This window comes from Bombyx mori, chromosome 11 (assembly GCF_030269925.1).
Source record: "Bombyx mori chromosome 11, ASM3026992v2".
Taxonomy (NCBI): domain Eukaryota; kingdom Metazoa; phylum Arthropoda; class Insecta; order Lepidoptera; family Bombycidae; genus Bombyx; species Bombyx mori.
In genome coordinates this window covers 14245810-14272408 of record NC_085117.1, presented here as the reverse complement: position 1 = coordinate 14272408, position 26599 = coordinate 14245810, and the positions used below count along the sequence as shown (strand labels likewise).

Below are 26599 nucleotides of genomic sequence, written 5' to 3'. Positions count from 1 at the left end.
CTGTCTGACTTATGGCCGTTACTTAAATATTTGGTAAACAAGAAAAATATAGCTTCTGATCGATCAAATTTAATGCGTTGCGATAAAGTTGTATCTTTGAGTGGATCGCGGTATTATGACGCTAGGTATGACGGGAGTTTTAATAATTGAATGCATTATCGAAAAAGAAACACATTTTGCTGAAGAACGTGGAATTAATTTTCAAAATGTTCCATTGTGTTCTTTTAGTTTCGAAACTTAATCTAAAAGATGAAACAGAACAATAAAGGTTATTATAATGAAACCAATGAAGATTGCGTAAGTCCAGTTTGCAATATGCAATCCAACAATAGAACGGGGAGTATTATGAATCATCCACGCCTGATCCATTCGCCGGCCGAAGATTATCGAACTAGAACACTAACACTTGCGGGATGCATTAAAACGCACGTGAACCTAATTTACGCATGCAAATAATCCAGACCGAACATCGCCAACTTTAACAAAGTAGCAGTTGATGCATCCAAATCCAGACCGAAGAAAACATATGCACCGACTCGTTTTCATTAATACAAATCGTAAGACGAAAAATAAAAAAAATTGGTATCGATTAGTGTGTACATCTAAAACTGGATCAACGTTACATAATTAGCCCTCGATCCGATTTGTATCTGTTACACGGGAAAACATTTGCTCGATGTCTGTAGCGATTAATAAAACAAATAACAGACAAACACACACTGTTTAGAAGCTATGCAAATAGATTCGGCGCTGGATTATGTACTTTGGACAAGTGATCTCTGTTTGCCGATTGATTTGAATGCTAATATTAATCAGTCTCGTTATGGAAACGAACGCGAGTGTCGGATATATTTGAAAAATAATGTAAATTAACACAAGTCATGTACTAATCTATATTTTAGTTGTATCCTAATTGATGATAAAAGAAGATTCCTGTATAAATATAATTCTTGGTACAACCAGGATCAATGGGCTTAAGATTATATTAATTTTAAACTTTAAAAAATCTTTTTACTACAATTTATCTATTTCTAGTTATACAAGTTAATTGAACTCCTTTTAATAATATATATGATAAAGTAATCGCATTACAGTAGGCTGATAGATAATAGTAACGATAATAGTAAAAGGAGTGAGTTCTAGACTTTTTTTTAGGCTTTTTTTTTAGGATTACTGGTGGCCCGCAGGCCTTTCCAGTTTCACCAGGACAGGTGGGCGAGCAAAGGTTCAGCCAAGAGCGCTGAGATTTGCTAACAGCTGTCCGAGCGCCTACGAAGGAGAGCTTGCTACTCAAGAGCAGCTGCTTCGCGAATCTACTACCGGATCGGCATCGCGACCCGCTGAGAAGATCCGGCGAGAAACTTAGCGAGCTGATGCATGTGTAATCAAACTTTGTATTGGCCTTTGTATTTATTTTTCATAAGAAAAAGTTACATTAGAATACATGTTAGACAAGCTTCATATTTTAAATTAAGGTTTCGTTTCCAATTTATATTCCTAGAGAAACAAGTCACTTGCTCTAGAATTCTGAAATTTCATACAAGGTGTTTTTCATAAATTGTCTCTTCCTGTGTAGTAGTGTAGGTTAAAAACCAAGGAAATAATTTACGTCTCACGAATTTTATATGGAAGTCACTTTCGACTACAAAAGTAGTCGAATTCTACAAAAATGTCGGGCTACTTTAAAATGTTTTATTACTCAGTATACTCAATTGGAAAAGGAATAATCCGCAATTAATTTAAAAAAAAAAACTAATCGTTATTGTTTGCCATTGACGCATATTTAAATAATATTATGTTCGTTCTACTTTTAATCTCTATTGATAGTTAAACTTCTCTAAAACTTCCTCATATCATTTTTATGAATCCGAAAATACTAAATGTTTAAATCCATCGTCAATTTTAATTACCCCGCTTTTATGTCACATTCCTGTGAATGTCCACTTATTTATACGTCAGGAAGTTTTGCAAGACGATCAATAATTTTAGTTTTCGAATAAAATTATAGTGCCGGGAATTAATAACCGCTAACATAACGCGTAGTCACAAATGCAGTAATATCTGTTCATATCAGAAGAAAATGACAGATATAAGGCGTCGGTGAGTTCGGGCATTCGCCGAATTCTAAATATAAAGAAGTATTTACATTTGGCTATCGGGAGTAGGTAATTAATACAATCTTTGTTAGAGTGTAATTTGCCAGCTAATGCCGGCGTGTGTAATCTTCAAAGGGGATTTAGAAACACGCGTTCTAATCTATTTTAGTCGCGTTCTGAAACAGAGAAATATTTACAATCTCTCTGAAACACTTCGGCGCATCCGATGGCCGTTATGCGCGGGCGCATCGTAACTGACTCAGCTGGGATTTGATCGAGTCGGATCATGATTGAGACGTCTCATTAATGTCATGCGATTACTTGCATTCCTCGAATTAAATTGTTCGTAATGCGGAATTCGGTGGGTCTTGTATTTTAATGGCGTCGTAACTTTGATTTTAGAAACAATACTTTTTGCTTCATTTGATTGTAGGTGCTATACGTTTTATTGTTTTTTTTCTTGTTAAACGTTTCCCATATTGACTATTTTAAATTTCTTGTAATGTTACGTGATTTTTTATTTTCGATTCAATCCTAAATTGAAGTTTTTAGATAAAAATATTTGTTATTCTACAAAGTTAAAAAAAAAATTAGTATTGAATTTTTACACAAGCCACACAAGCATACATACAGGATACAGGTTACGCTGTCTGCACCTTAAGATTTAAGGCAAATATAAAAAATGTATTTTATATAAATTTTTTTAGTCAAAATTTTGGAACATCTTTAACATTCGAACAATAAGATGATAAAGCTAACACAAAACTAAGAAAACCATTTTGTTACAAATTGTATTACTCAGCAGACACCGGTTTGACTCCACAATTTGTCAATTTTACTACCGAGCCGTGGGTAGCGGCAGACGCTAAATCATAATCACACAATCGGACCCATTCCGACGTTATGAATCCTCTAAACAATATTGTAATGGGATTATGTTATTTTGTCATTTTGTCTCCGGCCCACGCGCTCGGTAATTAAAAACGAAAATAAACAGAGCGCTTCGAATCGTAAAAAGAGTATCTATGTCGGTTATAAATGAGTACAGATGAACGCAGAAGCAATAAAACCGATTCAAGTCACAGAAATAAATCTTATGAACATTCGAATGTATAGGTGAGAGAATATAGTGGCGTTTATTGTAATGTTGCTGAATATATCGGTGCCAAAGTGCCGGATCGGTCAACGAGGAGCGCAGTTAAAAGTTTTCGATTTAGACGCCATGTGGATCTATAAGTGGCACAATTCGTATTGTTTATGATTGAACAATAAAAATTTTAGAATTTGCAATAAATAAAGTTAAGAATGATGAAGAAATAAACAATACGGTTCACTGTTAGTGTTGACATTGAAGAGTTTGATTTAATAGTGAATGATGCACGTTAGCTCACATTACGCTTTCGATTCCGCATTGAAGTATAACAGCTATATTCTCGTCGTTATTACAAAGAAGCTTGTTACACTAATTTTGATAAGTCATTGTGAGGGTCGTTCGTATCACTATTTCCAAAGCGTTGCAATAAAAATTGGTCCAGATTCCACATCGAAAATAAGACGTTTTTGGTCGTCTGCCAAGTTCATTATGAGCGTTCATGAAATTTCACATTTGAATTATTTTACTGTCTGACTTATGGCCGTTACTTAAATATTTGGTAAACAAGAAAAATATAGCTTCTGATCGATCAAATTTAATGCGTTGCGATAAAGTTGTATCTTTGAGTGGATCGCGGTATTATGACGCTAGGTATGACGGGAGTTTTAATAATTGAATGCATTATCGAAAAAGAAACACATTTTGCTGAAGAACGTGGAATTAATTTTCAAAATGTTCCATTGTGTTCTTTTAGTTTCGAAACTTAATCTAAAAGATGAAACAGAACAATAAAGGTTATTATAATGAAACCAATGAAGATTGCGTAAGTCCAGTTTGCAATATGCAATCCAACAATAGAACGGGGAGTATTATGAATCATCCACGCCTGATCCATTCGCCGGCCGAAGATTATCGAACTAGAACACTAACACTTGCGGGATGCATTAAAACGCACGTGAACCTAATTTACGCATGCAAATAATCCAGACCGAACATCGCCAACTTTAACAAAGTAGCAGTTGATGCATCAAACGACACGACATTTGCGGCTAATGAGTTTTAGACGTTAAAATATCTCGATAACCGCGTCCGTAGCGTAGCTGGACCTGGGAATCAATGCGAGTGCTAACTACAAGTCCCTGATAAATAGTGTGCAATCCGTTAGAACGTCTTTCCAAATTCAAGCTCATATCTAATTGGATTGGTTTGTTTAAAGTGCTCCTAATAAGCCAGCCAGAGTCACGCATATTGTTACAATTACAAACACATCGGTCGTGTTTACGCGTTCGCAATTAGATCACACATTGACGTATGCGATCGTTGGAGTTGTGTGCGTCCGATTGAGAAGTACTGCTGTATCTACGTTCGAAACTGATTAGCTGCGCCTGTGTCCGTTAATACTCGCGAAGATTCCTGTTTGTCGAACATTAAGTACGCTTCGAATTTTATTATTTAATGATTCATCTTAGGGGTTATAGAAATAGTACGGAATGCTTGAGCTGTTCGCGTTGAAAAGCCAGTAATAATAGAATATGTGCAACTGCCTCACTATATAAGTTTAGTGTTATTGCGCTTGTAATGTACGATGTTCGTTTTCGGTTTATTTAAAGACTGCTTTATGTTTTTAATTGCGTTTCGCGGATTATTTTCGGCCGTCAACTAAATTTTTACAGTTGTTTTTATTCGAACGACGTGACCGATGACAGAATTAAAGTTCTTTATGAATATTCTGCGGATTAAATTAAAATTATGTGGAATAAATTAGGTTATAAGACATGATTCTATATTCATAATAACGTTGCGTGGGCGCAGTTAATGGCTGCTCGTTTTGTATTTTTGCGTCTAGAAGTGAGTTGTTGATTAAAAAATGGATATGCACTCATGAAATTTTAAAGATTATTAAATTAATAAACATAAGAAAATTATATTTCTTTAGTGTTATAGTCAAACGAAAGGCATTAATCATCTTGACTGGTGTTTGTTTCGAGAATTTAGTTCAAAAAAACATTTCAAGTCATCAATGGCATACTAAATATTTATCTTCTATTTTCACACTTCTTCTCAATCGTTTGACTCTTTACAGTGGTCGTGATCGTCATTTAGTGTCAGAGGGGGCAGCCTTTATGCCTCTCACGATTTATATTAAATAATGTCGCAGAAGGGCCGATATCTTCATTATCTTTTGATATAGTGGGCGGATAGTGGGTAGTCGTACAATGAGATTGCACAACACGGTATGACAGTTCCGAGACGTCTTCACTCTTCCTAAATCAGGCAACGAATGTGCTTCGATTCAATCCGAGGGATGACACCTCGACTCTACCGAAGGATACCACCTTTATCCTTTTAAATTCGCCGGTACCTTAAGAGGCTATTTCTCCTGATCACGCAGGAGCCAGTGACCGTCGACGCCCTAAACACGTCCTTACGGATACATCAGATCCAATAACCTTTGCATTAGACACCTTCAGCTTTAACACTAGGAGCAGGCTTAGGAGCTCCGGTAACCGTACTCATCGAACCCGATAAAGAGTTCGACATGCAACCTAACCCATGAATCAGCTCGCTGAGTTTCTCACCGGATCTACTCAGCGGGTCGCGATTCCGATCCGGTAGTAGATTCATTCGCGAAGCAGTTGCTCTTGAGTTGTTAGATCTCCTTCGAAGGCGCTCGGGTGGCTGTTAGTAAATCACCCCTCCTGGCTGAGCCTTTGCTCGCTCACCTGTCCTGGTGAAACTGGAAAGGCCTCCGGGCCACCAGGAATCCTTCAATCCTAAAAAAAAGAGGTTATTTCAGCGACGTGTGGATGTATCGGTGAGCTCACGGGCTCAACCTGAGACAATTTTCTAACACTAGCCTTAGAAAAAGCATTGCTTCCCATAATCTACCACCGGGTCTGAATCATGACCCATTGGGAAAATCCAACGAGAAGCTCAGCATGCTATGGCTGGTGTATGTTCTGGTGTCGGAGGTAGATGTGAATTACGGAAACGATATACGGCTGTGCTGTTGCCACAATGCCGCTTGCCGAGGGAGAGAGACTACGATATGTTTACGTCTTTGTATTGCGAGGCCATTACCCTAGGCTCATTTTTAGAATATCAATTATTACGTCAACTTACGACAAAGTGCTATACCACGTTCAGTAATAAATTTATGTTCGAAAATTCTAAAGCTCTAAAAACATTATCCTGTTATATCATTATTACAGTCTTCGTATATTATTCACACAGTTTTTTTTAAATACCTTTTCTTTATATTATTCTGTACTTTTGCTTACAGATTGTCAAGATATTGCGACGCCTACACAGTTATGTGTAACTATTCTGCGTATTGCGGAGTCTTGTTGCATTCCGGTTCAAAGGTGGGACTGTCATTATAAGCTATGGTTGAGTGGTGGTCTAATGGAGCACCACCCCCTCTCTTCCCATAAGTGTCGTAAAAGACGAGTAATCGATTCACTGGAGAAGGCTGTCTTAGTAACAGTCGTAAGCAGAGACTTGGCATGCCCTTGTCGTTTTTGATATCTATGGTCGATGGTAATCAATAATCACCGAAGACTGTATCCTCGTCTGCCTACTAAGGCAGCAAAATAATGGGCAGTAACGTTGTGTCACTATTGAACCAGCATACTGGAATCGTCAACCGTCATTTGTTTTGCGTATTATGAGCTTGCGGACGTAGCGGGTAGGTACTGTCAGGTGGGACCTTATGTTTCAAGATGGATGCTGGTATTGACGTTGTGATGTCTATGGGTTCTGGTAACCAATTTGCACCAGTTGAGCTGTGAGATCACTTTTCCACAATACTAGAAAAAATAAATCTATTCAAATGAGACTTCGGCCCACTTTGTAACTGGAATGCGCGATTGGTTCTCAGCAAAATTTCGCCTGCCACGAGTTTTGATATTGCTAAACGCAAAGTGGATGCATTATGCCTGTTAATATGATGACGTTTGACCAGTTTCCGTTAACGTTTCGGTTCCGCCCTCACGAGCGTAGGCGCTACTTTGATTTGTATGTCATTAACGTTAATTTATTTAACACCAAAACTTGATATTTCATTGTAACGCCAGTCAGCGTTCATTTACACAATCGCAATGCACTTTATTATGTTTAACTTACAATAGAATGACCGTTTCGTAATACAGGCACGAAAGCGCCTAAATCTGAAATTAACGTGTGTATCAAGACCAAGTTAACAAGGTCCGTGTTCGTCCTCCGGAGCTTGATTAGCCTAGCGATTCTGTTTGGAGAATCGAAAATGAGAGGTCAATTTAGATCGGTCCGTTACTGGTTACTTGGAGCGAGCCTAAAGCAGTGCCATTAATGTCGATCATTAAATATGAATTATAAATATAAAGAAAGTACAAGGTAATCACGTCCGTCCATTTTTAGATTAAATATCACACTTCGGTCATTTGCTTTGTAATGTTGAGTGTAAACAATGTTTTTTTTTCTTAGTCTTTTATTGCAGACGGGCTGACGGTCCATTGCTCAGTGGTTAACTTCGATCATAGATGTTGGAAGGATTCTGTAACCTTCGACTGTAAAACTGATCTCTGAAAAGATGCTGTAGATGAAGACGAAAGTTCCAGAAATACAAGAGTTCAATGTTACCTTAATAGTGCTAAATTTTGAAATTGCTATCTTAATGGTGGTACAGTGATACTTTGAGACCGCGCTTATAGCTGTCATGCCGCATGTTTCTCGCGTCACATCCGTTATATAATGTTAGCCGGTATCTCAAAATTTCACTACCGTTGAGATGTACAATGGAAATGAAAAATATTTAACAAAATCCTTTAACGTCGATCACAAATTTTCCAACACTATTCTAACACGACACACAATATTTTACAATTAACAAAATAAAAATCACACGAAACTATATACACCCATTCGCTAATTAATCAAATCGTGAAAAACATCATAATTCACTACAAAAGAGTAGGATTAAATTATGTGTTTGTTTAAAATTGTGCCAATGTCACTGCTACAAAAATAGTGTCGGAGCGTATTAAAAAAAAAAAAACTTTTCAATTTTTATTTGGGAATGATATCACTCCAGTCCGGGAATTTTGTTTTAATTAAAATTTGAACGTAAACCGAATTAACGTTTGCTTGACATTTATTTAATTTTGTTCTTTATTTCCATTAAATAAAATCTGGTGATGTGGATTTTACATTACAATTTGTTATCGACAAAGACATGCTCTTTTAATTAATGTAGTTTTCTTTCAGAAATATACAAGATCTCCGGTACACTGATTTGTATTCTTGGATTTTCTTAAATAGCCGGACTGACTACTATTCAATACTCTACGAATGCATATTGTGTAGAGTTTTTTTTATTGCTTAGGTGGGTGGACCAGCTCATAGCCCACCTGGAGTTGAGTGGTTACTGGAGCCCATCTACAACGTAAATGTTACACCCACCTTGAGATACAAGTTCTAAGGCCTCAGTATAGTTACAACGGCTGCCCCACCCTTCAAACCGAAACGCATTAATGATTCACGTCAGAAATTCAAGGGCAGTGGTACCTACCCGTGCGGACTCAAAAGATTTTCTACCACCAGTAGACAAGAGGTCCTACCACCAGTAAATCTAGTTTTAACATTAACCTCCTTTATTACATATTGACACATTGATGCGAGAGGCAGTCCATGGATGGACAAAATACCTTGGGCCAATATTAGTTCTTTGGATATGCATTGCAATTGAACACACTTTTTTATTGCTTAGATGGATGAACGAGCTTTACAGCGTAAATGTCGCCACCTATCTTGAGATATGAGTTCCAAGGTCTCCGTTTTTACAGTACAACAGCTGTCCTACCCTCCAAACCGAAACGCATTTGTTCTTCATGGCAGAAATAGGCAGGATGGTGGTACCTACCCGTGTGGAATCACAATACGTTCTACCACCAGCAAGTAACTTCAAGTAATTCCTGCGATTAATAAATTCGCTCAACGCAACGAAACCAAGCAATTATTCTTTATATTCGTAACTAGAATATTTACGAAATGTTCATTCCTTCATGTAATCGATGCTTTTATTTTCATTGGTAAATTAATTTTCATGTGTCGCCCACGTAATTAGAGCGATTAAAGTGATAAAACGTTGTGACGTTTCAAATTACTGTCTTCAATTTGAAATAATAATCTTGATTCGAGTGTTTTGTAAAGCGTCGCAACATTACCGGCAATTTCGGTAATGCTCCGTGTGGCGGGTAGCCATCGTACAACGCAAGATATTTGACAGATGCCTGAATCTCGCTTACGACATTTTCAAGATAAGCTCGCATATATACAAGTTCCGAACAACAACATTCGGACCGTCGCGTCGTTCTACCGAGCAATATCACCCGCTCGGTGGAAGATCTTCCCTTTGTCGTATATTCCCCAAACTCCAGCCACATGAGCATCACAATCAAGATGTTTTATTAAAAACTTTAAAAAAAAAATAATAATTAACAAATATTGTTCGTTATAACAATCAATCATTGCGCATCAAAAACACAAACAAATAATAAAACTTTTCCAAGTTCATAATACACAAATCGTTGTACATTTATCACTCATTCCTCCTTCGAGATATAAAGGCTTTCATTAGCAAGTAACGTACGAGCTCGTATTGTCTTGCACACGTCCCCGATAACTCTCGACTGGCGATAATTTATTAATTTCGCCATGCCTTTTGTTTGTTCGCTATGATCAATGTGCTCTCCCCCTTAACGCTGTCAATGAGACCGACCTGTACAATTGATTGCTATACTGTGAAGATATGGCTTGAGTTTTTTTTTTTCCAATATAAAATTGGTTCACAATAATGTCTCAAATTCTCTATTATATTTTTTATTTTTATTGCTTAGATGGGTGGACGAGCTCACAGCCTACCTGGTGTTATGTGGTTACTGGAGCTCATAGAAATCTACAACGTAAATGCGCCACCCACTTTGAGATATAAGTTCTAAGGTCTCAGGTAAAGTTACAACAGCTGCCCCACCCTTAAAACCGAAACGCATTACTGCTTCACGGCAGAAATAGGCAGGGTGATGGTACCTACCCGTGTGGACTCACAATAGGTCCTAGCCACTTACCACTTACCACCAGGTGGGCTGTGAGCTCGTCCACCCATCTAAGCAATAAAAAAAAAAAAACTTAACGCGATGTGGACTGTGATCTCATCGGCTTTGTTACTGCAAAAAAGTACCATTGTAATCCCTCATATTTCTGGCTCAATGTATGTTCAATCTACTGTATGCATTTAATTAAAACGCCAACAAAAAGTGTAAAATATTGAAAACGGCCGTAAGAACTGTAATGTATTGATAACGTCTTTAATAATTTATGTCTGCGATGCGCATAAATCGACGAAAATAGTATACATTAATTTTCCAGACTCAATACATATTTTTAATTACAAGTAAATAAATATGTTCGTCTTGATACATGTTACGCTATCGCATCACAGTGTTTAGCAGTAAATGGGACGGTAGCCTTAAGCCTGGCGGTTAATGATAAGACTTTTGTTTCCGTGATTGCTCTTTGTTAATCATACTTTCTTAATTAAGGAAAACTTGCAACTAACTCCGCTAGATCGAGGATAAGAAGCAAGGCGCGGTGTTTGCGCTAACGATCGTTGTTATTATGTAACTTATTATAAAGTTGGAATTGCTTTTAGAGAACCTAACACTGTATTTAGAGTCTGATCACCTCATTCTATGTAATAGTGTTACGGGCTTAATGTGAACGTAAATTTTATTTCAAACAAATATAACATTTAATTTAGTTATTATTCTGAAATATTCGAGACATATGTTGATAAGCTTTAAAGGTCTTGTTCATGTAAGTTATCGGAGCTTTATAAGTTAATATAGGAAACCTGTTTAAAAGTGGTGTTCGTATTAAAAATCAATAAGTTCATGTGAGTAATTAAAATAAAAAACATATCGACGCTTGAAAGGCAAACGTGACTAAGCAACAATGCGTTAACTTTACAGTAGACTAATTTAAAGTTGAAATACCTGAAAAAAAATTCTATTTTAACGAATCTAGCTGTTGGATTGAAATTATTTTAATAGACCGAGAAATATATATTTTTTGCGCATCGAATATGGTTATTGCCTATCATTTATGTACAAAGCAGTTATTGTCGCTTAGTCACGTTTGCCTTTCAAGCGTTGATATGAGTATAACAAGAATTGAATACTATAACATGCCTAATACAAAACAAAGATTAGTTGTAAACTATTAGTACGGAATAGCGTTGAACAAAAAGTATTTTTCGAGAAATAGGTCATTGACTTCGTCCAAGTCCACTGAATGCGTAAGTCATGAAATCCTTAATTTGACCTTATAGACAATAGACAAACTACAAAGTACATTTGAATTGATTTTGGATGCGACCTTGAAACATTACGAAATAAACATGGTTAGATTTAAGGTGATGGCGGCAATCCTACCCTTGTGCTTGTGATTGGTATAGATGTGTGCGTACAAAGCTATCACTACGTGTTAATTGATATTCTTTGATGACTAAGATCTGGAAACTTCCATCATCTCATAACTTCAACTCGAATTTTGTAACGAAATTTGGAAGCGGTTCGAAAAATTCAACCTCGGTACGTGATTGCTTAGAATAATTGATACATACATAATTTTACAAGGAATTATCGCTTCTCACCCATTAGGACACGGACGCTTCGAGTCGTGATATTGAAATGCGGATTAAGTAAGCTTTATGACGCGTCGCCAAGAGCTGACTGATTCGTTTTGCATTTCAAAACAGGCGTACTAACGAAACATTATAATTTTAAAAGACGATGCCTTAAACAAACGGAGCAATGCGGCTCACGCATTTTTAATGTGCACTTGCATAATGCAAACCGCATAAGGCTTTGGCCTTTCACAATGTGCCCGAATCGCCAGTTAGCCGAGGGGCCATTCTCCTATCAATCTCATAGATGATAGGCCAGCTATCGGGAACCCGCGATGCATAATGCTCGGCGCAGATAGCTGTCTCGAGCACGAAGCCTCCAAGCTTCGCAATTTATTGTTTCACGATCTCGGGATAGCTCATTATTAAAACGGTTTGATACGTACGGAGGTGTTGCAGAGCCCGCGGCTAGCCTGCGCCAATTACTCCGCGAGACCGTGCCTCGCCGTACTTGTTTGACTTTAACAACAGACCGTTTGACTTTTACTAGCGGTTTCACATCCTCCGCGCTCGTACTATTAAGCCTCTTAAAGCGCACATTAAACCTTTTCAAAAAAAAACATAATTACGTTTAATATTCAATAACTGATTCGATTAAAATCCATTATAGAATATAAATTATTGTTTCATAACAAACAATAAAAGAATACGAGGTCAATTCGAACGACTGAGAATCCATTAGAAGCATAAAACGACGTCGATTGAACGTCGAACTAAAACAATTTTCTTCAACTTCAACAAACAAAATCGATTGGGCTTAATTGCCGGTTGATCAATAACTAATTGTGTTCACCACACGTACGACGATAAAGAATAATTACTGGCTGCCGGCCAAATAAATCGATCCACATCAAAACGCGAGGTTAATCCATCATTTAGATATAACGGCCCGATCGAAGCTTACTGTTTTTAATTTCCAAAATTATACCGCCGGTAAAATCGGGCCGAGGCGCCTAAGCACGTACGTAATTACCATGTCGTAAATTGTTGACCGCTAGTAGGGGTGGATCGGGTCGAGCGCCACTATCGCGACCTGTCGTGTATTTCTGTAATCGCTTTCATTCCGTAAAACGCGACATTAATTAAAATTTAGTTTCAGACCATTAGGCGCCGTCGCGTTTCTTCAAGTTTCATTTTTTCCGTCTGTAATTACAGAGTTCGGGCGCGAGGCTAAATGGGCAAGGTAATGATAAATAACATTGTATCGAACCAGCTCGTGAATTTCGTATTCAAATTAGTGCGACTAATAGTCTATAGGTGTGGAGTTAAATGCTGCATTGCGCGCTTATTAATGAACCGGCAATTTTTAATGCTGAATAAATTAAACAAATGAGACAGACACGTTGCAGCGCTGCTCTGGTAGTTCCGAGGAGTATTACGTGTGATTAGAAGACGGGGTTCGTCCGGGAACTGGTTTAGTTCACTTGCGAGACTCGTGACTGGTGAGATTTTACCGGTAATAAGGCTGTGTATACAGTGCGCGTTTAGTTATTAATTAACGGGTCGACAGTAAACAGAGCGCGGCTACCGGACTGCGCTCGGCACACAAAGCTATTTGCTCGACGCGACTTCGTCGGAGCGGCGTGGTGAATCTCATTACCCTGATTCTCAGAAAAGCGGCAGTGAGAAACCTTAAAAAAGACGATGCTAGTGCCATCGCTTCGGCACGCTTTTTATCTATTATTATCACAACGATACACAGAGCTGCTTTGTTGACTGTTACTTCGAAAGAAAAATAATATCCATACACACGTTTAAGAGACACCAAATATGGAGCATTTTGTGATATTATAGTTAATTGCAAGTCAATTCGTGGAGGCTTTACCCGTTTACCTTACACGTTTGTCGCTATATCAGGGTTGTATTTTAATTTTTGCTGGTGGTAGGACCTCTTGTGAGTCCGCACGGATAGGTACCACCACCCCGCCTGTTTCTGCCGTGAAGCAATAATGCGTTTCGGTTTGAATGGTGGGGCAGCCGTTGTAATTATACTGAGACCTTAGAACTCATATCTCAAGGTGGGTGGTGGCATTTACGTTGTAGATGTTTATGGGCTCCGGTAACCACTTAACATTAGGTGGGCCGTGAGCTCGTCCAACGGTCTAAGCAATAAAAAATTAAAAAAAAACCTGTGGACTGCCTTCGATGACAATAAAACAGGTGAAAATTTGCCTAAACAAGCATTGTACACATGACAATCTACATACAAGCTTTCAGAGAGACAAAAAATTATCATAAATTATCCACAAAGTATACCCAACAATTTAATTCAAACAAGAATTAGTAATTAAAGATATAATTGAACCACACTATTCATACCTGAAATGCCCCAACAAAAAACCAAAAAGTCCTCAAGGTTTCGTGTAAATAGCCTCCGGCTATTGACAGCACCAACATTCGTTCAAAGTCAAGTGGAAACTTCAGTCACTCAAAATCCGGCGGTCACGTTTCAAACACAGCGTTTTTAACAATTACGAATCAATTTAAATGTATTATAATGTTTCGAATTCGTTCGTTCGTTAGGGCGGGCGGAGTGGATGCGTGCGCGGTCGCCGATTCCTGAACCGTTTTGGTACGTATCTTAGGCAGAGTTTATGGTGTGTAAGCATATTGTTGCATGAAAGGGCATCGGTGCGTCTGTTCGCATAAACATTGCATATTAATGATGCGCGCGATCAAATGGCAATGTCGTTTGACGTTTAAGAGCGCGTTTCAAGTAAGCATTTTATATAAGTGAGATCTTAGATGCTCTGTTATCTATATACTATTAACACGTGAAGCAAAAACTTTGTACCCCTTTTAACGAAAATTGCGCGGACGGAGGAGTATGAAATTTTCCACACTTATAGAGCGAAGGAGTGCAAAATGTTAATATTTTCTTAAATTATGCATAAAAAATACATTAAATCAATAAATAAAAAAACATTACACACCTACCATGTATTTGACACATACGCATGCTTATTGTCAAACTTTTCTTATTTCCTATAGTCTGTGGTCAAATTGAGAATAGATTATATATTGTTTGTCTTTATTATTATTTGTCTAAAGTGTAGTCTTGGAGAAATCTAATAGATTCATAATAGTGTAAGGCTTATAATTTCAATTAAATGTTGTCGAATTTCGACAACCGGGGGACCACTAGTAAATTGAACAGTGTATAATAATATACTGTTGTAAAGGGCTGAAGGTATTTCTATGGTGACTTGTAGAATAGTGTCAAACTTTGACTCGTTTAAAAATTCTTGGGAATTTTGTGGTAGGATACATTTTAGCCTGCACTGCAGATACTACCATCTTGTCTAACGCAGCGGTCCATACGTTCTGGTAAGATAGCTACGATAAAATAAATACAATAAAACTAGAACTTCGACCTCGTGTATTAAGGTTGAATTTATGTTGTAGACCAGATGATTCGAGAGCTCCAAATTAGTTCAGAATAAACTTGTGAAAGGATGCAATATGTTAATATCTCCAGCTATTATTTAGAAGTACAAAGGTCTACTACTGAAAACTTTAATTATTGCTGCTACCATTTTCCTATCATCATCATCGGTCTACAGACGTTCACTGTTAGACTTAGAACTGATTTACTAGCTACTGGTCGTACGCTGACCATTTTATCGGATTCTGACAACCTTCAACATAATCCATTCTTATTATCCAATTAATATTATGATAAATTGTGGTAATCTCTTAGATTTGGAGAACACGGGGCTCGAAGACTTGGCGTATAGCTAAGATAAAATCGTATATTAAAAAAAATAAAACAATATTATTATCTCACCAGTCTCAAATATAACACAGCGTACATCAAAACGCAAGTTTTCAAATAAACACTAATTTCCTGAACCGATAAAATGTTTCCCTCTGATCTCCGAACGTTCTGTGTGTGAATTATTTTAATTAAGTAATTACACGTGAACAAACATTTCTTGGCATCAATATATCAGAGATATAATGGCTGGTTTTATCCATTTTAAAATAAAAATAACATTTTCATCATTATTTCTGAAGTTCGGTAGATCTATGGATTCTAGCAGAAATAATACGCACCGTAAACACTATATTAATGGTACGGAAACTCGATCGCTTATTTGAGGTTATTTGTGTTAAAGTTAGTCACTAGAAAATTATTGAAATTTTCACGGGTGATTGATACTAAATATAGAGCGTCATTATTCACAAGAATAGGTGTTCGGAACGCCCGTAAAAAGTTTAATTGTAAAGAAACAATTATCATATGTATTTTTATAATTGTTTCTTTGTTTTATCTATGGTTGTCAACAATAAACTGTCAGCGAGACTTTTTGGCGGGAACGCGATGAATGAAGTTGTGTGATTTGTTTTATTTTGTCTATTTAGTGTTTCTTCAGGTTTAAATGTGTATTATAGCGGTGGTTTATTGACTGTTTAATATCTGTAAAAGTGCACAAATGTGGAAAAATGAAACAAAGCCGTTGGACGTAACTTCTCGGGATCCTCCAAAAAGTTCACTGAAAAAAATCTCAGAAAATGACCACCATTTTTTTGAGATTATATTTCAAACCATCTCATCTCATTTTATTTCATTTCATTCCAGTTGATTAATGTCTCAAATTAATCATCTTCATTTCACTCCATATTATCATTTTTCATAAAAATAAGAATGTAAATTAAAATAACACATGACTTAAAGGTCTATAAAATCACTTAAAAAAAAAAAAACTGTCAGCAACGAAATGTGCATCTTATTTTTTTATTGTAAAATCTTCCTCATCAAAACCCAAAATATAAACAAGGAACCGTCCGCTACAATAGGTTTCGTACTTGCTTTTACATAGGCTGGGAAACCAACTTATAGTTCTGGTGTTAATTGTTTGGCATATTCCAATAACACAACAATTATGTAGATGCCACAGTTCTGTAAATGTGTTGGAACGGCTACCACAGGATTTGCCTTTTTAACCGACTTCAAAAAAGGAGAATTTTCTAAATTAGAATTTTTTTTTTATCAATGTTCTTCTCCATCGCTCCCTCATTGCTGAGGATCGTGACTCCGTTTTAGCTTGTCTACTGTCAGCCTCCATCGGTTCCGGTCAGTTGCCTGGTGTAATGTACGCAATGTTATCAATGTACGCAATGTATTAACCGACTCCGGAATAAACTCCTATCCGCTGTTTTCCACGAACCCTCCGAGATTTTCTACTTTAAATTTGGTTTGAAAAGAGTCCTTAGCTTACTTGTCAGTAAACGTGGATCTTACTTGTGATACGAGATGGGTTGTAAAATAGTCCTAAATTATGAGCAATAAATAAAAAAAGGACTCACTGCGTCCTTACAGCGAACAGCCAAAATACAGGAATAAAATCGGAGAGTACTATTCTGGTTCTTTCTGCTTTAAGGCTCCGTGCAGACTTCGACTTAATGTCTGAAGGTGGGCTGCGGTTTACCTGATGAAGTGTTCATGAACTTCCGTATCCCCTTATCACCGAAGAGAGGCGGGAACGAACTGATTTACCCATCTACACTAACGGGATCTAACAGTAGGTACATAAGTTCTGTAAAAAAAAACAACCGTGCTTTTGTTAAATCATTCTTGTTATTTTGTACAAATAATTGACTATCCAAACGGAACTAATTCAGGTGCGGCATCTAAATTAAAATTTTAAATTAATAATTTATTGAAACGAAGTTCCTTACGGCAGGCTTGGAGGAGATAGGAATTTTGCTGCGCGACCGAACTGAAAAAAATGTGATAGTAAAACCGTAAGAAAAAGTCCGTGGAATAAAACCACGACAGTCGTATACACAAGCGAGTAGTATATAAACCTTTCTCTTTCTCCTTCTTTTTGTAATTATTTCTATTTCTATGTAATTTTATGTTGTCAAACAAAAATAAAGAGACATATTTTGTTATTAGAATTGATAATTTGAATTACGATTATATATTTTTTACGTAATTTATTATTTCCTATAGAATACGGAATTTCCTAAATACTTTCCTGTACTTAAATAAAAACTAATCAGCAAAATTTAAGAGAAAAATCAAGAAAACCTACATAAAATTGAGCACGATTTCTTTTTTGCAAATTATGTCGATTCTATATTCGCCGAAGGAACTTCGTTCGTACCTGGTGTCCCACGACACCACATTTTACTCTTTTTTGATTTATAATCTCCATAAGTTTCAGTAACCAGTTTTCGCCAGTTTGACTGTGCGATTGTTGAACTGTCTACGGTATTAAAAAAAAAAAGATAATTTCAGAGATCATTTGAAATCATCAGAGATCATTTACCATCGCACCGCCCGCCACCGGAGTAGAGTTCATCCATACTGCCTGGAGTCACTGCGTTTATCCACAGTGCATTTCCAGAGATCTTTTTTGCCACTTACAATCCGGTTTTGTAATTAGCTGCCCTCCACGGTGTTTCCTGACTGCTATGACATATCCTTCTTCAAACGAGGCTTGTGGAGAGTACTTAACGGTAGACCGCGGCTTGGCCTTGCCTCTGGCATTTCTGACGTATGGACGTCAGCAATGTTACGACGGTAATCACTCAACATCAGGTGGGCCGTATGCTCGTTTGCCTACAGGGGTAGTAAAAAATATAATATATAAGTCATATTGAGTCATAATCTGAAGATCATACAAGAAAAAAGTATACACAATTTCCGTATGACTCAATCATTACACAAAGAGAGCGATACGAAAACAAATCATTAAATACATACTTACCGTTCATTTTCTTGAAACTCAAACACGCGAATCGATTACTGGTTTTTTTTTTTTTTTTTTATCGAGACGCGAAAACTTATAATGAGATGGATCTATTTCGGTCACTCTCCGAGTTCGGATAAGAATAACGCGGTGAAGCACTACTTTTATTCCAGATTCAACCTTGGACATCTAATCGAAAGTGTTGACACAAACCTCTATGATTTATGCATTTCATAAAATCCGAATCGAACGACGTAAAATCAAATATTATTATAGTATTTAATGGGTTACGTGGGCCTCTTTGTTTTATTGGTCTAGAAATAAACATTCAGTAATCTTCCTTCGAAATGCAGACGTGAGAAATGTACACTGTCTAACTAGGCAGATAATATTTGTAGCTCATCTTAATAGGTTTTCGTTTATGTAAATTACGCGGTCATTATTCACCGGATCTATACGTGTATTTTACAAGGAAACTATTATTATAATAAACAACACTAAATATTCATGATACATTTTATTTAAAGTCGAATGTGCTATTGAAAATGTTTAGTTTTAGCATACGTTATACGCAGGAACTACATATTTGATAATTATAAAGAGAAATTACGTAATTAAGAAGTCTGACTATTATAGTTATGCCGCAATAAGTGTTCTTTTATTCAAAAAAATAAAACAACGTCTAATATTGTTGAAATTTTTGTTAAGGACCCGAGCGGAGCCGGAGCGGGCCGCTAGTAGATAATAAACATCCAGATAAGAGCAAACAAACCTGTTCGTCGCACAAGGTTTGCCCGATCGGAGAATCGAACCCACGACCCTTGATGCAACAGTCAGACCTCGGCCCTTCTCTTCTCCCCTTCTTCCTCTCAGGAGGCGCCGGAGTCCGACATAACCCGGTCCGTTACCCCCCTCGACCGGGTATCTGTAAATGGATTCCCCAGCGTAAAAAAAAAAAAGGGCCGCTAATTACTGCACCACCGAGACTGTCAGTTTTATTTGGATAGTCTTAGCGTTGAGAATCTCATAATATTAGTTGAGGCCATCAACGTCGGTACTGTCGATCCTGCGTACTTGAAGTCTAGTTTTGAAGTCATCGTAGCTAATTATAGTTCAGGAATGCATGAATTCCGAAAAATTACAATTAAATTAAAATATGCCAAAATAAACGACCCCTGAACCGAGAACGGTTAGTTTAAGACTGCAAGTCGGTTAAAAGCTTGAACTATTCGCGTAAAGTTTAATATACTCGATGGCGGCTAACAAAGTCCTCAGATCTGATGAACCAGCCTACGCAAACAAAATAATCATTCCGCCTAATTAACTACAATCTCACCTTTGTGTAAAGAGCGTCGGTGGCGGTAATTGTGCGTTGATTATTTTTGGAAGATTACCTACAATCCGAAACGAGCTTTATTGGCATCGCTTAAGACTTCGATTCCTTAATCAATTCTCATCCAGATTGAGTCCAGTTAATTAGGGCACTCGTTAATAAAACTCTTGATCGGCGTAATTAACCTAATTACGTCAGGTGTCATACGTAGGTCAGATCTTTAATTATAGCTGTGCCGAGAGTACCTACGTATTTAGGAAGAACCATTTCAAAAATTAATCACAGCTAGCTTATTTTTCTTGTGTTTGTGTCACTTAGTATTCAAACTGGGAATTACGATTTCATCGGGCAGTAATGGGTAGTATGGTAGCAAGTTGTACAGGCTCAGAGCTTTTTTATCCCCAATCCTTTTTACTGAGAAGATCCGGCAAGAACTTTAATCTTAGTCTATGGGATAGCTTGTTCGTCGAGCTCTTCATCGTAATCGACGACAGCACCGAGAGTGGACGTCGGCTTTGCGTTGCCCTGTCGTCCGGGTCGGATAAGTAATTAGCGGCGGCCACGATAAGAGGACTATCGTGTCTTGTCGCTTTGTAGATGTAGCGTTCTGACGCTACCTTAAGGTACTTACGTGTCGGTTCTAAATTTATATCGTCGTGAAGGACGACATAAGAGTAGTTTCAATATGTTTTCGAATCGAAATCTCGGGCCTAAAATATTAATTTGAGATGTATCACAATACTCAGGCACCGGCAAAAAATTAATAATATATGAAGTTCCTAGATTGCAATAGCCTGGAATTAGCTTTCCTCAGAGCTGTTCGCGGAGTGCGATGATGTCAAATCAGGACTGAAGAGAGTTTTCAATTTTACTGATAGTGAGCGGCGGTGATGACGACCAACGCCTTCGATATGGAAGAATAAACGGTTTGCCTGTTTAGTTTTTTATTGATTTTTTGTAATTTATGGCAATCGTGAATTAATTCCATTGAGCTGTTTCTATATACCGTCAATTATTATTGACACTTACGGGAAGCATTTTGGACCAGCAATGTACAGTAAATAGGTGCCGTTTAAACAAATATGCCTCTTTCCGTTTTTAGCATTAGTCGCAGGTAAGCCTTTTCAGGATCAATAAATAACATTTATTTTAATTTTTGTTTATAATGTGTATGATCATTATTGTATTAAACGCAGTTTGGATAAATAGTAAATTGTGATTTAGTATAGTTCAATTAATGTTTTAATCGCGACAATAATGTGCGATATGCCGCTTTAAGTGTGTAGTGATAAACGCGTAGTGATTCAATTTAGAGTTAGAAAGATCAAGAAATGGCAAATAATTAATATATATTTTTTAATCTCATGTCTACCGCCTTATTACTGTAACGAAATTAGAAGTACCTATAAAATTAAATCATTCTTTTTTGTATTTAATAAATAACCCATTAACAAACAAAAACTTGTGTGTATATTAACTGCTGCTTTGTATTAGAGCTCCATATCGTGATTTTGGAAAAAAATAATACGTCTTTTTATTCAATTTTCTTCATTTCATGCCATTCGTAATGTCCAATCTTAATTTAACATATCCGAATCTATACAACTTAAGCTCTACGCCCGCTTTCGAAATGCGGGCGTCGTCCACCTAATTGTTGTGAATTAATTGTTACATCCATTTAAAAACCACAGGCGAGAGACCATTGTGTACCCTCGGCAATTGTCGTTTAATTCTAACACAGATTGGAGCGGTAATTTCTATCATTGAACGTACCAATGTATTTAATTGGTCGTTTTGATTATATGGGCTCGTAAACTCGTTGCTTTGTTACTAAGAGAGGAGCCTGATTTTACAGTTGAAGTTATGTGGTGTTGTGGATCTGGATGGTACGAGCAGCCAAACAGTGGAGTGTGTGTGTGTGTGTGTGTGTGTTTTTACGAGAAATTCTCAAGCCGCTATGCAGTAGCTTAGAAAGTTGTACTAGCTAAAACACTCGCGACTTTGACGCAATTTTAATAGGAAATCTTAGATTTATGTTATTTATTATTCATCTTTTACTACACTAAATCGCTTTGTAACAGGAGCTAGCACACCAAAATTAAGATACCGAATAAGTTTATTAGACTTTGTTCTGCACCTAAAGTTAACATAACTATTTTCGTTGTATTATTTGTGTGAGAGAATCGTTCTCTGAGAATACGCCTATCGCGTGATTGACTTTAGACAAATGATTTTTTTATTTTAATTGCATAATCTTTGGAGACCGTTGTAAATCAGCTGTAAATCAATAGAACGGTTCTTGGCCGTGAAAATAAACAGAATTGTGGTTGGGGTGGATACCAACTATAAGCTCTACTAATTTGAAACAAAATTATAAATTTGCATGTTTCATTGTATAACACGATGACGCAGAAGTCCGGCATTGATTGTAGAAGAGGTTTGAGGGATTTGAACTCGGGAATCACATCGCTTGATATGAATACACTGACGTTCAATCCTTCAAGGTCACGGGCGATTCAAAATAAAACGGTACATTGAAGCGGGTAATTTTGTAATGATACTTCTTTTCTGCGTAATAAGAGTCTAGTTTTTAAAACATTATTTTTTTTTATAACGCGTATTTCAAATTTAGAACGCAGTAAAATAAAAATAAAAGACAAGAATAATTATTATAAACGTCATTGCGTCAGTGACTCACCTTCGCACGCATGCCACAATTAATCCCTTTCAGATGAAATCATTTCACGATTTCACGGACACCTCATTATAAGACTGGCATTCCATTCTTTCAATTTTAAAATATTTTTTTTAATAAAATTATCATCAAAAGAACGCTTTTGCTAAACCATTGACTTGTATTATGGCGAATAAAACTCATAAATAATATTAATAGATATCGCGTCCTCAATTTATGTCGTTTTCGAAATCGTTACGATTTTTTTTCCGCATCGTTTATCACTGAAACGCTTTTTTACCTTCGAAAAAATGAGTATTTTTGTTCTATGCTAAAAAAATATTTGTACTTATTTGTATTTTTTTGTTACGTATTAGTATGGTAGGTGGTTGTCTATTATATTTGTTTTTTATATTACAATTTTTGCTCCTAGCAGCCATGCGATGCTATTTTAAGGTAAATATCGATTGAAGACTGCTGTCAGGATAGTGGCATTTTGGTGCCTAAATAACTGATATTGATGATTGATTTTTACATTTACATAGACGCAACAATTTGATTACTTCGTTTGATTGAAAATTTAACAGCTCTGTTCGTATTTCAAGAGATTGCTAAGAAAATATTAGATTAACACATTTATATTGATTACGCACGAAGACCCCACTCTCAAACGAATCGACGCATTTAGAAAACATTAAATTACATTAATTGCTTGTGTGTTCTTTGAAAGAAAACTTTTAATTAGAATGCGGTCCGTTATTAGAGGATTTAAAACGCTCACACGCCTGCGTCACGTCCCCCGAAGTGTGAATGCGCGAAATAAAAGCAATTCTTTCTAATTAACTCCGTCTGAGATTGAGTTTTAAAATAGAATGCAGCAAAGAGAACGCGCCTGATTTACGAACGACGAATGTTTTCGAACGCATCCGAATAATAATTAACGTTCGGTATTTATTTCATTGTTTTGATTCGAGACGATTGATGGAAGTTGTCGCTCTCGGTATTTATATAGGGTTTAATTTTCGAATTCTCATTTCAAGTTGTTAAACGAGATGTATGTACAGTTCGTTTTTGAATAACATAATTTATATTAATAATTTATGTATGTCTTGTTTTTTTTTTACAATTCCCGAACGTTCTATCCATTAATATCAATAGGCAATTGTTAATTTCGATGTTGTAATAAAGCAGTTAATAGCATTTAACTGCATTAGATGCGAAATTTAATTTTAGTCAGTAAAAAAATATGTTTGGAACGAAGTTTCTTATGGGACGATGCGGAGGGGTAACCTAACCGGGAAAAAACGTCCGTAACGTAAGATTTTTTCTATTTACTTTGTTATCAACAGATGTCGCTGCACGTAAATTCAACAATTCCTGAAATGCGGTGACGAGATGTTACACAGTTGATAGTCGTTTTCGTATTCCTCTTGCTAAATCATACTTACCTGGCGTATGGGATACCGTGATCATGCAGGCGCTTTCCCCAGGGCGAGGCTGTTCCATTGCACTGCGGAGTGGTTGACCCTTGCGATTATTTTAATTTTTATCAATAAAAAAATCATAATAAAAAATGTATACCCGAATAAGTATTTTCTTTATACCTCGAATAGAACTTAAAATTAATATTTTTATAATAAGGAGCTTCGTTCCTATGCGGTGTCCAACGACACCACACATCTTTTTTTTACTGAGAAGCATCTAGTACCGCCATCGCCATCCACTGAAGGCAATACGAACAAAAAGCGTACAAGCATGACTAATGAAAGATCAGCAGTTGATTAAGCAGTCGCCGTCATCGCTCTCCGGTCACGCTGCAGTTCATTGCCTACGTCATTAATTGCCCGTTTCAACGCGGCCATGTTTCATTAATATACAAAAATATATCGGGGACCGATAATGAAGTTAAATATCGCGACGATGTATTTCAATTTATAGCTTCCAGTGTCAAACAAGGCTATGCACCGTTGCAATTGAGTTTGCCTACTCCGAAATAATCTAGTTCTTAATGCTAAAGTCATCGTAATACTCGCAAGTTATCATTCCGCACATGACACATAATTGAATCTCATACGAAACGTTTTGAGTTTGGAGACCGGGAAAGTTTCTCTGTGACTTCAATATTTCCGAAAGCCCCGATCATTTTCTTTCAATTACTTGCATAGTGTACAGTGTGCTATGTTCACGAGTGCTCAATGTTAGTCTACTATATTTCACTGCTGTAAACAGGCTGTTGCCAGTCTCAGACTTTTTGAGATGCGAGGTCAAAATCACTTTTGATCTCAATCGAAGGCTTAGTTAACAGCTGCGATAGTATCTATGTCTAACGGCAATGACAATACTTGATTATGGGCCAGCGAATATAAGTATACAATATAGAATAGCATTCTTATTCGTATGTATATAGATCATATAATCTAATAACAGTCTGAATTGTAATTAATAAAACTCTCAGACGACCGTATTGTTTCATAAACATATAAATTGAGAGTTTATAATTGTATCGAAATATCGCGATGAGCGACGCGAATTTATAGCTTTAAGAGGAACAGGGCACTAATTTAATTTATTATATTCGTTTTAGATTAGATGAACAATGTATTCTACAGTCGACTAGGCATTGATCACTTTATGTGGTACTAGATATACGGCTAAAGACCGCATGTTCTCTGCTGGCTATTTTAGAGGAATGTTAAACAGGGTGTGTTTTACTTTTTTATTTTTTTTTTTTATTGCCCTTGCCGGCAGACGAGCATACGGCCCACCTGATGGTGAGTGGTTACCGTCGCCCATGGACTTCAGTAATGCCAGGGGCAGAGCCAAGCCGCCGCCTACCGTTTAATACTCTCCACAAGCCTCGTTTGAAGAAGGACATGTCATAGCGCTCGGGAAACACCGTGGAGGGGAGCTCATTCCATAGCCGGATGGTACGTGGCAAAAAAGACCTCTGGAAACGCACTGTGGATGACCGCAGTGGCTCCAGGTAGTATGGATGAACTCTACTCCGGTGGCGGGCGGTGCGATGGTAAAAACGAGATGCCGGTATCATCTCGAACAATTCCTCAGAGCATTTTTTTTCTTCATTTTTGAAACTTAAAATGTTGACTGGTTCCTATATATTTGCCCACAATTTCTCTTAAGAAAAAATTGTTACAAAAATATTTTGTAACAAAAATAAATACTATGTCGTGGTAAAACGTCTTTTTTTAGTATTTCAAAGTCTAAAGAGCCTGCTCATATGCGCAACATATGCTGAGGAATAAACATCGATCATAGATATAAACAAGGCTCAGACTAGAATTGAAGTCGTTGTGGCCCAAAGGATAATACACTCAGTGTACTCATTTGCAATACAATTATATCGGTGTTGAGAGTTCACACACTATACACACTATATAAAGATAACAATTTAGGGTCTACCGTTGAGGAATGCTTTATAACTAGTCAGGTCATAAATTCTGTCACATGTTTAATGTAAAATAATTGAAACAAGTTTATTCATTATGTAACCATTCATATACCAAAATGAACTTAACAAAACATAGATTCTTATGATTTTAAAGTTTATTCAAAATGACCTCCGTGATTTTGAATACAGGCCTTCAATCTGCGCGGCCAGTCGTCTATCGCAGCACGAACGAGGTCCATGTCAATATCGGCGGCTGCCTTAATCAAGGATGTCTTGAGTGACTCCAAATTGGGATGAGGCTTTGAGCACGCCTTTTCCTCCAAGTGTTGCCATATCTTGTAATCCAACGGATTCAAATCTGGACTGGAGGAGGGCCAGTCTTCGTGCCGGATGAAGTCGATTTCACGCGCCGCCAGCCAGTCTTGTGTGCTCTTCGCTCTATGAGCTGGCGCCGAATCTTGTTGGAATACCCAGTGCCTGTTATTGAACATGTTATGAGAAACAGGTTCCACAAGGTTCGTCAGGACTGTATTTTGATACACAACTGCATTCGTTTTTACACCTTTCTCAC

The 26599-nt window shown here is 37.0% G+C and overlaps 1 long non-coding RNA gene across 1 annotated transcript in view; it reads right to left on the bottom strand.

Moving 5' to 3' along the window:
• LOC134199720 (uncharacterized) overlaps positions 1-14462 on the bottom strand; it is a 47903-nt gene extending 33441 nt beyond the window's left edge. The window contains exon 1 of the long non-coding RNA XR_009974333.1: positions 14231-14462. This is a non-coding gene — a long non-coding RNA (uncharacterized LOC134199720). The remainder of the gene's footprint in view (positions 1-14230) is intronic.
• Between the last annotated feature and the right edge of the window lie 12137 nt (positions 14463-26599).